Here is a 13,348-nt window from a genome sequence, read left to right on the forward strand (position 1 = left end):
CTTGATATCATAGTGTTAGAATGCTTGCAAAATTCAGGCAGTTTGGGGAAGCAGAGTTCTTGCAGCCAATCTAAGTTCAATTTTTCAATATCTTCTAGTAGTGGAAGAAAAGTTTTTTAAATTTTTATTGTACATGAAGTAGCTTCTCCAGTGGCTAGACTTCAAAAGTTCAGTGAAGGTAGAAGACATGAAAGCATTAAACTGTTTAAATGTGCCTATGGATTGCTATATAGAACAAGCCAGATAGTAGGTTGCTATAAGAATGAAGGTTTTTAAGCATAGGTCCAAGTTTGCACAGATAAAGAAGTCTTTGATGAGGAAAGATGGTTTTGACTGCCTTTAAGATATTCCATAGAGGTGAAACAAAAGGCCTAGTTGTTCAACTTTATGGGCAATAGCTCATGGAAATCTGCTGAGAAATAGAACGGTGCATTATGGTTTTGTTTGTGCTAGTGATCAGTATATCCTATTTATTTATTTTTACTCTTTCTGAAGTTTTTATTTCATTTTTCTCTATTACATATAAACAAAAATTTTAACATTTAAATAAAGTTGAGCTCCATATTTTCTCCCCTCCTTGAGAAAGCAAACAATTTGATATAAATTATACATGTGCAGTTATGCAAAATATTTTCATATTAGGCATATTGCAAAAGAAAATGTAGACCAAAAAAAAAAAAACCACCCAAGGGTAATAAAAAAAAAGTTTAAAAAAATTATGCTTCAATCTGCATTCAGACTCTCATTGGTTCTTTCCCTGGAGGTGGATAGCATTTTTCATCAGGATTGTCTTGGATGACTGTATTGCTGAGAACAGTTAAATCATTCACAGTTGATTATAACACAATATTGCTGTTGCTGTGTACCATGTTCTCCTGGTTCTGCTCACTTCACTTTACATCAGTTCATGTAAGTCTTCCCAGATTTTTCTGAAATCATCTTGCTCATCATTTCTTATAGCACAGGTGTATTCAATTACAATCATATACAACTTATTCAGTCAGTCCCCAATTGATGGGCATTCCCCCAATTTCCAATGCTTTGCCACCACAAAAAGAGCGGCTGTAAATATTTTTGTACGCGTAGGTCCTTTTATTTTATTTTTATCTCTTTGATAGGATACAGACCTAGTCATGGTATTGCTAGGTCAAAGGGTATGCACAGTTTTATAGCCCTTTGGGCGTAGTTCCAAATTGATCTCCAGAATAGTTGGATCAGCACAACTGGTGGCATCCGACTTAAAGTGGATGACGTACTAGTTACTGGCAAGTAAAATACATAGTCAGGATAGTTACATGTGACTATTCTATCTGCCAATTTATTATGCTTGTGGTGGATGTTTACAGATAGTATGGTATACTACATACAATTTTCAGGGACTACAAATTTTTGCTTGGGAGAAGAGGTGGTGATGGAAGGTGGAGGAAATGTATCTGTGAGAGTACTAATCCCAGCATCTCAAAGACAGTGATTCCTTAGGGATTGACAACGCAATATCTTCTGGTTGACTTCAAATCCAGCACAACATGAACTGATTTGACTTGATCTGACAAAAGATTTGTGGAGGTTGAAGGAGAAAAAGGAAAAAGAAATAATGGCTAAACCTCTTGGCTCCTTCTTTTCAACCTAAAAGATTCTTCCCTGTGCAATGTTAGCCTTTAGGGTTTATAAGAGTTTCAGGAAAATATAGATGATGTTGAAACAATATGTGTGTGTGTGTATGTATACATATACATATGTATGTATTTTTTAAAGCTTTCTCCAAAGAGTTTAGTAAATTAATTTCTAATTAACAGGATGTGGAAATATGTTTTTTAATTCAATGCAGAAATGATTGAGTCATTAACAACTTGGATTACATATTCAATATCATAAAGAATAAAGACAGAAATACTATTACTATGTCTCTTAAATCCCCTTAGGAACTCTTTCCATCTGAGTGCATTAGGAGCAGGAAAGCATCAGTAAGTATCTTAGGAGCCAATATTTATGGCCTTTCAATTCTGTTTCTTCAAAACATTCAACTGTTCCTATGTAGATTTAACTTCTGTAATGAAACAATGAACTCGATTGTACAGCAGTAATTCGATCCTGGTGAGTTAAGGAGCTGTGAGGAAGGACTGGCCTCCCACTTACCTTCTTTCTCCTCCTCCAGTTCTGGCTTATGAAGACTCTGGTCTTGGCCAAGAAGGGAGAATCAAGATGGAGGAGAGTGTGGCTACTGGTCATCTGCCAGTTAGTTGCCAGCTGTTTTCATTGCTAAGGTTGTCAGGCATTTTAAAAACACAAGCCAGATCAAAAATGAGTTATGTAGTTTTCAGTGCCCTGGATCCTCTGGACCCTGGAGATTGTGATCCTACTATCCTATTTATATATGGGCAATGTTTTCCATCTCTGGGTGGCATCTTGTTAGGAATTAAATTACTTGTGTTCTGCTCCCTCTGAACTGGCACATGGGAAGTTTATGATAAGATACTTAACTTGTAGGTTGCTTTCTCCCATACCTTGGGTGGCAAAAGAGAAAGGAAATGGTTTTGCTTTAGGAGTTGGAGCAGAGAAGTAAGTGGGATACTGCACTCTAATATATGTCTAATATATTTGTCACACTTCATTAATTGAATTAAATTGATTATCAGTGAACTTGAGGTCTGAGTGAATATTAACAGCTTGAATCTGCCAGATTCAGTGGGAGAAGGGAGACAAAACAAACCAGTGATAGGTAAACTGCCTTTGATTTATAGCCTGGAATATAGCAGTTTTAAATGTAAAGCCTGGGAAATAGTAGTATACCTTATAGATCTTTGAGACAGGGATGTTCTTCAGTGGCCCCATGTATGCAGGGGAGCACAGGCCAATTAGCTGTGGCATTCTCATGCGTGAGGGATGGGAGGACACTTGTAACATTTATATGTTTTGAGAAACATTTTATATCTATCTATCTATCTATCTATCTGGCTTTGTGGATAAAGTCTTTGGTTCAGTCAGGAAGATCTGGGTTCAAATCATACATCAATCTGGGGCAGCTAGGTAGTGCAGTGGATAGAGCACTGGCCCTGGGGTCAGGAGGACCTGAGTTTGAATCTAGCCTCAGACACATAACACTAGCTGTGTGACCCTGGGCAAGTCACTTAACCCCATTGCCTAGCCAAAAAAAAATTCATTCATCAATCACTTACTAGCTATATGATCTTGGGCAATTTACTTAACCTCTAGGTGTCTCACATGATGGCATCATGCTAAACTACAAAGTCCTATATGAATCATGATCTTCCTTGGTGGTGGGAGTTCTTATACCTAGAGTTTTGTCCACATGGAATCACAGATCTGTTGCACACTTGCATAATTTTTCCTTTCAAGTTTGCCTGAGCTATATCCTCAAATTTATGGTATGTTGTTCATTGTTATCATTGTCTCTAACATGCTTGTTTATTACTTCTGTAATTTCTTTTTAGAATTACCAAATCATTAATCAAGATGTCATCTTTTTAATTTCTAATGACAAAACAATATTCCATTATATTTGCATTCTACATTTGATCAGCTATTCCCCAGTTGATGGACTTCCTGTAATAATCCAACTCTTTCCCTTTCCTTTTTTTTTTTTCCTTTGAATCTCCCATTCAATATCAGTCCCCAGGGGCTTAACTGTTGAACTTCCCATTTATGAGGGGAAACTGGGGTTGAATTATTCATGAGGGCAGTCTCTAATAATGTTGGTTGGTGAGGGCCCTTAGAACTTGTCTACCCCATTCTGAAGTTAGTTTCAAACTGTCTACCTAATTCTGTACTCATTAATCTGAACATCCCACAACTTAGATCTTATGTTGGTGCTAAGTATCAGGGTGGCTATAACTTTTAAGGACTGCTGGGTGGCTGATAAGGCCCTTCATGATTGCCAACCTCACCAGCAGTTAGCTTTAAACTTTTGTGATTTAGTTAGTAGTTGAGGTAGCCGTCCCACTGTTAAGAACCAATTGTGTGGTTGCGTTGGCGGTAGCAGTATAAAGAGCATGAAGCAAATAGTACAGTTTTTAAAATTTGCTGGTATATGTTGTGACAATTTCTTTTATTTTCACTTTTTTGAATATTCTTTTACTCTCTTTGATGAATCAGTTCATCAAAGTATGCTTTGTTAAAAGAAAAATTTTCTCTATCACTTGTTAAGGGGTCTATTCCTATTCCATGCTCTTAAATTCACCACTTACCTCTTCTACATTTAGACCTATGTTCCTCCATCTGTCTGCTGACCATGCTGGACACCTCAGAGGGCCCAGATAACTCATTCCCTGTGTTGGGAAGCAGTCCTAGGAAGCATGACCCCTGCTTAGAGAAGGTCTCTTGAAATGCCCATTGTCCTCTGAGTGAACCCATTGCAAATCCCCTTTTTCAGCCCTGGGATTTCAGAGCATTACTTCTCCCAAGATGGAACCAAATTCTTACTTTCTCTCTACCCTATTTATTTCCTCATCCATCATGATTTTCTCCTCCTTCCTCACCCCCAGTTCCCTAGGCTGGGTATTATGATGAAAAACTGACAGACTCATGTCCTCTTAATCTCAGGATCTCCTTCTGTCTCTCTGTACAAGCAGCTTCTCTCCCATGATAAGAAGGAAACTTCCTCCAAACCTTGATTTACTTACAAGTATTATTCTAAGAAATATGAATTTTAACTCTTTCTTGTTCCTTCATTTTGACTCTTTTAGCCTTACTACATCTTTGGTCCCTTAAATTCCTTTGTTCCTACATGTTCTCTTGTTCCTTCATTGGTGCTAGACAATTCTTTTTAAAAGTTCTTTTAAAAAGTTTTATTAAATAGTAGCCTTGTGTAGCTCCAGAAAAATGAAAGTATTAATTTCTTTCGTTAGGTTTTGTTGTTATTGTTGCTATCTGTCTTGTGTTTCTTTTGTTTGAAATGTTTAAGTACCCTGCTCACCTCTATTTTTTTCATTGAAGGAATGTCTTAAATATTCCCCCTCTTACTGAAAGCCCATTTTTAAAAAATGGATTCATCTCCATTTCTGTAGGTTATGTTATATGACACAATGATCTCCTTTGGTTTTTGGAAGATTATGTTCCAATTTCTTCTTTTGTTTCTTGTAAATGGTTTTAAATGGTTTGTTTTTTCCCCATTGGTAGGTAAATGACTTTCTCCTGTCTGCAGTATTTTTGTTTGATGATGAAGGTCTGAAGTTTGATGACTATGTTTCTTGATGAGTTAAACTTCAGATTTTTCTCTGGATTTTGCTAAGCTGTACTTTTCCATTTTCTATACTTCTGGGTGAAGTGGGTGCAGTGGAAAGAATGCTGGGCCTAGAGTCAGGAAGACCTAAGCTCAGATCCATCTTGAGACATTTACTAGCTGTAGGACCCTGGGCAAGTCACTTAACCTGTTTGCCTCAGTTTTGTCAACTGTAAGATGGAGATAATAATATATCTACCTCCCAGAGTTGTTGTGAGGATCAAATGAGATAATATTAAAAAGTGCTTAGCACAGTTCCTGGCATTTAGTAGGCATTTAACAAATGTTTCCTTCCTCCCTCCCTTCCTTCCTCTCTTCCTTCCTCCTTTAATTCCTTCCTTCCTTTCTTCTTCCCTCCCTTCCTTCTTCTCTCCTTTACTTCCTTTCTTCCTGCCTTCCTTCTACCACTTCATTTTAATATATATTCTGGGAGATCTATCCTTTGATTATCTCTCTACATTTTTTCTTCAAGGTAATTTTTTTAATCTGCCCTTTCAATTCTAACTCTCCCTCCTCTACTTTTTAGGAATTCTTCATAAGTTCTCAATTGTCTTCTCTCTTGTTTGCCTTTTTAATTTCTTCTTAGAGATCTTTAATTTCCTAATTTGCATTCTTCCCTCTCATTTTAATATATCTCTCAATTGTTTTATTTCTTTTCTAAAAATGAGTCAGGGGTTTCTTGCTCTTGTTCCATGATCATTTCTGGAGGTCCCATAGAATTTATTCCTTTGCTTCCCTTTCATTGAGTGTTTTTCAAGTTGCTATTCTTGATTTTATACTTTTTATAAATTATTTCCCCCCCCTTCTTCCTTTCTGGGTACCACTGCTTTTTTATCTGAGTAGGGGATTAGACTTGTACCCAACATTACTGCAGATTTGTATCAACACCCCAGTGATGTCTGGACCCCTTTCTCATCCCATCTGTCTACTTTTTCCTATCTAGGTTCTAGGTAATTTCAGTGATTTCCTCCATTTTAAAGTTAGGAGCAGAGGTCTGATGGATCACTGCTGAAGTGAAACTTTTAGGGGAGACAACTAACATACACTAATTCAGCCCATGCTTCTTGTTTTGTTGTTATTTTTTAAATAAGTTTTTATTTATGTCTTTGTTATATTATCATAGCTTTTTTCACTGTGCCTCAACCACTCTCTCCCAGAGAGCCGTCTCATATAACAAATTCTATTTTTTAGAGGCAGTAAAAATGGAGGACGGTGGAAAGAGGAAAAAAAAATCAGTGTCAATGGGCTTTTTTAATGGATAGCTTTCCCATTTCTGTATGAGATGGTACCATGATAGTCTATATTACTGGGCAACTCTCCCATCCACAGCTCCTCGCCTGTGACAGCCCTTGTTTCTACTTGTAATTTGCTGTATCTAATCGAATACTGTGTGTAAAAGCGTATCACCAACATGGTGTGGCTTTTGTATAAATGAAGTACTGAATGAGGATCTAAAGGGCTCCACTACAATTAAAGTGCCTGAAATTTAGTGCATGGATTTTGTAATGTCCGTTTTTGCAGCTCGTGGATTGTTTTTGTGTGTTTTCTAGTTCTTCAGCTATAGTTCGGATACTTGAGGTTGTTGAATAAATGAACTCTACGCATATAACTTGTTCTTGTATTAGGCTTTGAACCAAGAGTCAATGCACAGGTGTTGACATTTCCAAAGTTTACCTTGAGCATAACCAGTACCATATACAAGAAATTATTCCAGAGACCGAGATTATCTGAGACCTTTACATTACTGTATCATGAAGGGAATTGACTTAGGAAAAAGTTGATATTGTTAATTCTTTAAACAGACTTGTGGAGAAAATTTGGGTTATTTGGAGCATCATATATCATCCTTACTTTCCATGGATAATTCCATACCTGTTTTTCCCCATCTTTATATATACTCCACTCTGCCTTTAAAACAAGTTGATATTTATTGAAAATGTTATTTTTCAATGTATGTCATACCAACATATAAAATTATTTTGATGAATACATAATGAAGCTCATTGATTACTGGCTATTGAAACAGTATGTAAAGTAGGTCTCATTTAGTGACATATGACTTAAAAGGAAGTAACATCATAAAATACTCTAGGCCCTGTATTTGTTACTGATATACAACTGAATATAGGGAGCCAAAATGCTATCTACTTTTAAATTTTAAAGTATTCTTTAAAGGTAATTTCATTTTTTTAAAAGTAATTTCTTTAAAGCAGTTTCTTGTACTTTAAAATGAAGCAAAAGCAAATGATTTAGTCGAAGTTATTTTGTGGTCTGTATGACTTTTCAAATGTATAGTATGTTAGAGAGTTTGCTGTCCAAGGCAGAGTCAACCTACTTTTCAGACTATAATAAAAGAATAAAAATGTTTAAAAGGATAATCGATCTGTACTTTTTAGTCCTGAAATTTAGGAATTTTCGCATTTTTTTTTTCTGCAGGCCATCTATTAAGGGTAACATCGTTGAACTTAAGGGGTGAATTTTGTGGACTAAAAATAGAAGCCATATTTTCATTTTTAAGGTAAGTATTTTTATGGATGAGATGTGAAAATCTTCAGTATAAGATCATAGAAAACTGAGTTAGGAGACCATTTACCAAGTAATTTTAGGAAAGTCACTCAAACTCTACCCAGGTTTCCCTATCTCTAAAATGGAGATAATAATACCTGTTTATCCTGTTTTACAAGATTATTGTGAGGTTGAAATTATATAATGGATATGAAAATGCTTTGAAAAGTATAGAGAAGAATCCAAATATAAGCTATTATCATTTACTTTTTTGGAGTTTAGGATTGATAAAAGCATTTTAAAGTTTCCCTATTACTAAGCCCAGCTTGTTTATCTATCTGTAGGCTCTATCACAAAGATTAACTAATCTTAATATTCATTAACTTAATGGACTTGGCTGTCCAGCGTTAGGTCCCCCTTTTTACACTCACTTAGCCATTGTCCCAATTCATTCACTTAAACTGCCTTAGTGGCCTCCTAATTGATCTTCTTGCTTTTAGTTTCTTCTATCTCTAATCTACCCTCCCCATGGCTGCTAAAATAATCTTACCAAGGAGCAAGTGTGACCATGTTATTCCCCTCCTCAGAAACCATCAATGGCTCTCATTGCCTATGGGATAAACTAAAACCCTTTAGACTGGCATTTCAGACTTTTCCTTTTTGTCTTCCTTCAGCTCAGGTGCTGCTACTTCCATGAAGCCTTCTATAATTTCTTCCCTCCATGACCCATCTCCTATTAATGTTCACTCTTACTCCAGTTTTCCTTGTAATACACTTATTTGTGTATCTGCTGTATCACACGCTAAAATACAAATTTCTTAATGGCTGCAACAGTTTCTTTTTTCTTTTCATTTTTCTCGTCTCTCTTTTCCTTTTCTTTCCTTCCTTCCTTCCTTCCTTCCTTCCTTCCTTCCTTCCTTCCTTCCTTCCTTCCTTCCTTCCTTCCTTCCTTCCTTCCTCCCTCTCTCTCTCTCTCTCTCTCTCTCTCCTCTCTCTCTCTCTCTCTCCTCTCTCTCTCTCTCTCTATCATCTGTCATAATGCCTTGTACCCAGCAGGCCAAATACTTGTTTTTTCAAAACTAATTGAATATTATGTTATGGAAAATAGACATTGTTTTTACGCTTTTTGTTTTTCTTGTATGTCAATCTTTTCTTTTTTGAATAATCATAGATCTCATTGAGATGGCTCTTTAATATTCTGAAGCTAGATGCAGTTTAGCACAGATTCACACCAAGCTGTGCCCCAGAACCAATACCATCTTTTCAACAAAAAGTGTTCTTTGTGACCCTCTTGGTTGTGAATCTTAGAACATTTCAGTTTCTGAGGAGTCAAAGTTGTGGGTGACTCAAAGAACATTGGACAGATAATTGGCATGATTGGCACAATTGAACAGAAGCATTATTTACAATGGTCTTGTGACTTATACTCAAGAAGTGGTGTAAGGCCTTTTATTAAAGAGATGTATTGTCAGAGAAAGGGGTAGACCAGTCATAGGATGAGAGTGAACAATAACAGAGCCTGAGTGTTCCAGTGTATCTCATGAAATGGAAAAAGACCTAGAAGATCTCCAGTCATTGAGTAGAACTTCTTTCCATGGATAAGACCTACATGGGATAAGAAGGGATGGTTGCGTGGCCTTCACTGGTGCACTGATGGAGTGAATACCCCAATTGATGCACTCACAGATTCATTGATGTGTTGAAGTATTATGCAGCAATAAAAGGGTAGTGAGGAATTATATGCAACATCCTTTCAAGAATGACATTTTGAAAGTCTTCAACTCTGAGAACTCAGCAGAATATTAGCAGAAGGTAATATGTAGATATTTGTTTAAGAATGAAATGGCAATTTGAAGGGGGGAAAAAAGAACAGCAAAATATCTGGGGAAGCCCTAAGGTCAAATCCAGCCTCACACACTTACTAACTGTTTGACTCTGTTCTGAGTTCACATCTCACAAATCACTTAACATCTGTTCGGCCTGCCTCTGTTAACTCAGTTGTAAAATGGGGATAATAATAGCACCTACCTCCCAGGGTTGTTGTGAAGATAAAATTAGATAATATTTCTAAAGCATTTTGCACATCTTTAAACACTATATAAATACCAACTACTATTATCATTATTATTATTTTTTCTTACTTAGAAAAAGATCTCAAGAATTGGTTTAGTTTAGAACCTTATTTGTGCAAATAAATATAGTAATCTTCACTTCTGTTAATTTTTAGTTTTTTCTTCATTGTTAAAAAATCATGTAATATTTTTTACTCTTATTTCTTCTAGTGTTTTAGCTCTTCATCTCATTCTTCTAGATAATTGACAAATGGCTATTTTTAGTAAAACTTTAATGTGTTTTTTTTTGGTTCGTCTTTGACTGAATTATGTTAGTTTTTTTTACTCCTGTTGAATTTTTTTCTTCTCTTATGCTGTTCTTCCTGTGTATATCCTTTTGTTGTATTTCCTACCAACATTTTTCCATGTGACCTTTCATTCTTGTTCCCACCCCAAATGCCCACTGATATAGCTGTTACTTCCAGTGGGCAAATAGCAATGCTAAGTTGGAAAGAAAGCAATCCCAGCCAGATGGCACTGGCAGACTTTTCTTCCTACAACCTGTACCCTGAGAATAGTCAGTCCTGAGTGGTCATTACTGTTTGTATAGAAATGTTGGTTGATTGTCTTTCGTATGCTAAGGTTGCTACTGACAGTTTCTTTTCCCCTGACTACCTTATGTGAAAAAGCTGGATATATGACCTTCAATGTCTACTGAATTACCCATGTATTTAGTTTCTTGTTCAATGACTAGCAGGCCTGTTTGCAAAAGCCTTTTTCCTGTTAGTGAATTGACCTTTAAACTTCATAGAAATGACTAGAACTTCAATTCACATTGACATGCTCCCATTTAAATTATTGTATGGCTAAGTGGTCAACTTTCCATTTATCAATAGCCTTATTATACTTCCTCAAATTATGTGTCATTATGCCCTTAAAGAAATTTGATGTCCTCATGTAGTGTAACGTTGCTTGCTTCTATTGAATATGTGAGTCAGATTCTTTGTTACCTTAGTGACAAGTAAATGGGTAGATGACTAAACTAAAGGAAGCTGAGGTGTGATGAGCATTGCTTATGAATGGACCATATTCTAGGCCTTTGTGATTAAATAGTTTTGCCCCACAGTCAGATATAAATATAAATAATATAAAGTCTAAGTATAAAGCCTATAGAGATGATTGGCAAGGGTTATCTACAACTTGAATGTGACATTGATATATTTTTCTCTTTATTTCAGTAAGCCACCTTGAAAATTTCTGTGTTGTAATGTCAAGGATGAAAAGAATGTGGGCAATTATTAAGCTTCAGCATGATATAAGAGAGAGATCAGTATACTTCTTTATTTACACAACAGATTGATGGAAATTAGTTAATTGGTCACGGAGGCATTAAATTTCTACAAATGATTAGGTACCTCAGTTTTGCAAAGCATAAAACTTGTGTTTTTCTGCCTAAACTCTCAGTGTTGGACTGTTGTTTAGATTTAAAAGAAAGGCAGAAAAATAACTTATATAATTAGTTCTGGAAGGAAAAATTGCTTGGATTTTTCTGTTAATCCTAGGAAATTCTAAATTAGTGTGTGTATGTATGTACGTGAGATGAATAAATTACCATGTGAAGCCTAGTTTCAAAGACCAGATTATTCTACAATTATTAGAAATTTAATGAATTTTCTAAACTCTCCTTCTGTTACTGCTGTCTGTTACCCACCATTTTGTAAACTATAGCGTGCAAAAGATAAGCTGCACTGGTTAGATAACAGAAGCATTCACTGCCTGCTTCCTGACAACTTGAACATAACTAAAATTGCTGTCTGTAAATGTGAAACCAAACTTGTTAAAGCCTTTTATTAGAAAGATACTAGAAAAATATTTTCTGCTCCATTTATTCCTAGCTCTTTGAATTTTTGGTGTGCCTTTTTTTGTTTTTAAAATGTTTTACTGATGTTCTTTGAAAAGGAAATCTTTGTTACTTTCCATTGACTCTCCCCTCCCCGCCACCCAATCCTCACCAAGAGAACCCTCCTCTTTAACAACAACAACAAAAAAACCCCAAAGAAAACAAATAAACTTTTCATGCCTAAAAATGTCATTGCACTTTAGAGTTCCTTATCTCTCTGAGTCTACCTCAGTCCTCTGAAATCATGATTGAATATTGCATTGATCAGAGTTCTGAAGTCTATCAGTTGTTTTCCTTTCCACTGTAGCACTATAAAATTTTTCTCTGGTTCTGTTTATTGCTGTTTGCATCAGTTCATACAAGTCTTCCCAAGTTTCTCAGAATTCTGCATATTTGTTATTTTTATAGTGTAAACCAAATTTGTAAAGAAATTCCCCAATCCATGGTGCCCACTTTCTTTCTAGTTCTTTGCTACTACAAAAAGCACTGGTATATATCTTTTGGTTCTTTTTTTTTTTCTTTTTAGGCAGTTGGGGTTAAGTGACTTGCCCAGGGTCACACAGCTAGTAAGTGTCTTCTGAGGCCAGATTTGAACTCAGGTCTTCCTGACTTGAGGCCCAGTATTCTGTCCACTGAGCCACCTAGCTACCTCCACCTGGCACATGGCAGGTGCTTAATAAATGTTTATTGATTGAGTAGATTGATATGGTATTTTCTTTTTTAATCTGTTTTTTACCTTCTTGGGAAATATGCCTAGCAGTGGGATCACTGACTCAAAGGGAATTCATCATAAATTTTAAATAAATAAGCAAAGGCCTTGAGTGAGTAAAATACTTAGAGATTTGAAAAATACAAACCTTTGTACACTCTGTGTGGGTAAGACATATTCTTGGTGTAGCCCTACCAATGAAAAGGATCCTTCGTTGCAAATAAGGTAGGCTTTCCCCCCACTAAGATAGGAAGGTACCATTTAGGGGGTTTTAGTCCATGTTTGCCCAGAAAAGTTTATTATTTAAAAAAAAATCATCAGTTGATTTTAAAGTACAGGTATGCTTTATTTTTTATATTTTGTTTTCTTGATATGTTTAGTTTTCACATAGCAAGCATGTTATATGCATTATAATCCCTCACCCCATGATATTCTCTGAAAAGTTAATCAGAATTATGTAGTAGAATGAATATGACTGATGGTACATATCACTTTCCACATTTGTTGTTTATTATTTTTTAACAGAATGGAAGGATGCCCTTCAACATGAATAATTTTGTACCAACATTGTTCCTTGAATTTAAAGTGAATTATGTTATCTTTTTGTGTTACCTTAATTTATATGGTTTTAATCATCATGTATATTATTCTTTTGATTCTCCTTGTTTCATTTAGTATTACTATATACATTTCCCTATGTTTTTCTGATATCTTTTTATTCATCATTTGTTACAGTATAATGATATTTCATTATGTCCATACACCACAATTTGTTTCCCAGTGGTTGAGCGCATACTTTCGTTTCCAGTTTTCGCTATTGCAAATAGTATTGCTGTGAGTATTTTTGTACGTGCAGAAGATTTGTTTCTTATTGCCTGGGGAATAAGCTCAGTGGTGGATTTCTGAGTCAAAGGTTATGAAGAATTTAATAACTTTTCATGCAT

General features: G+C 35.7%; 1 protein-coding gene across 4 annotated transcripts in view; it reads left to right on the forward strand.

The window, feature by feature from the left end:
* EPS8 (EGFR pathway substrate 8, signaling adaptor) overlaps positions 1-13,348 on the forward strand; it is a 250,410-nt gene that overhangs the window by 57,738 nt on the left and 179,324 nt on the right. For 3 of the 4 annotated variants that reach the window (XM_078155350.1, XM_020994273.2, XM_078155347.1), the window contains one exon: positions 7,676-7,757. The gene's annotated coding sequence lies outside the window, so the exon portion shown is untranslated. Of the gene's footprint in view, positions 1-7,675; positions 7,758-13,348 lie in introns of those variants that run through there. The other variant, XM_078155353.1, reaches the window with a different exon arrangement.

Source organism: Phascolarctos cinereus, unplaced genomic scaffold, assembly GCF_003287225.1.
Source record: "Phascolarctos cinereus isolate Bilbo 61053 unplaced genomic scaffold, phaCin_HiC Scaffold_1;HRSCAF=81, whole genome shotgun sequence".
Classification (NCBI taxonomy): Eukaryota; Metazoa; Chordata; class Mammalia; order Diprotodontia; family Phascolarctidae; genus Phascolarctos; species Phascolarctos cinereus.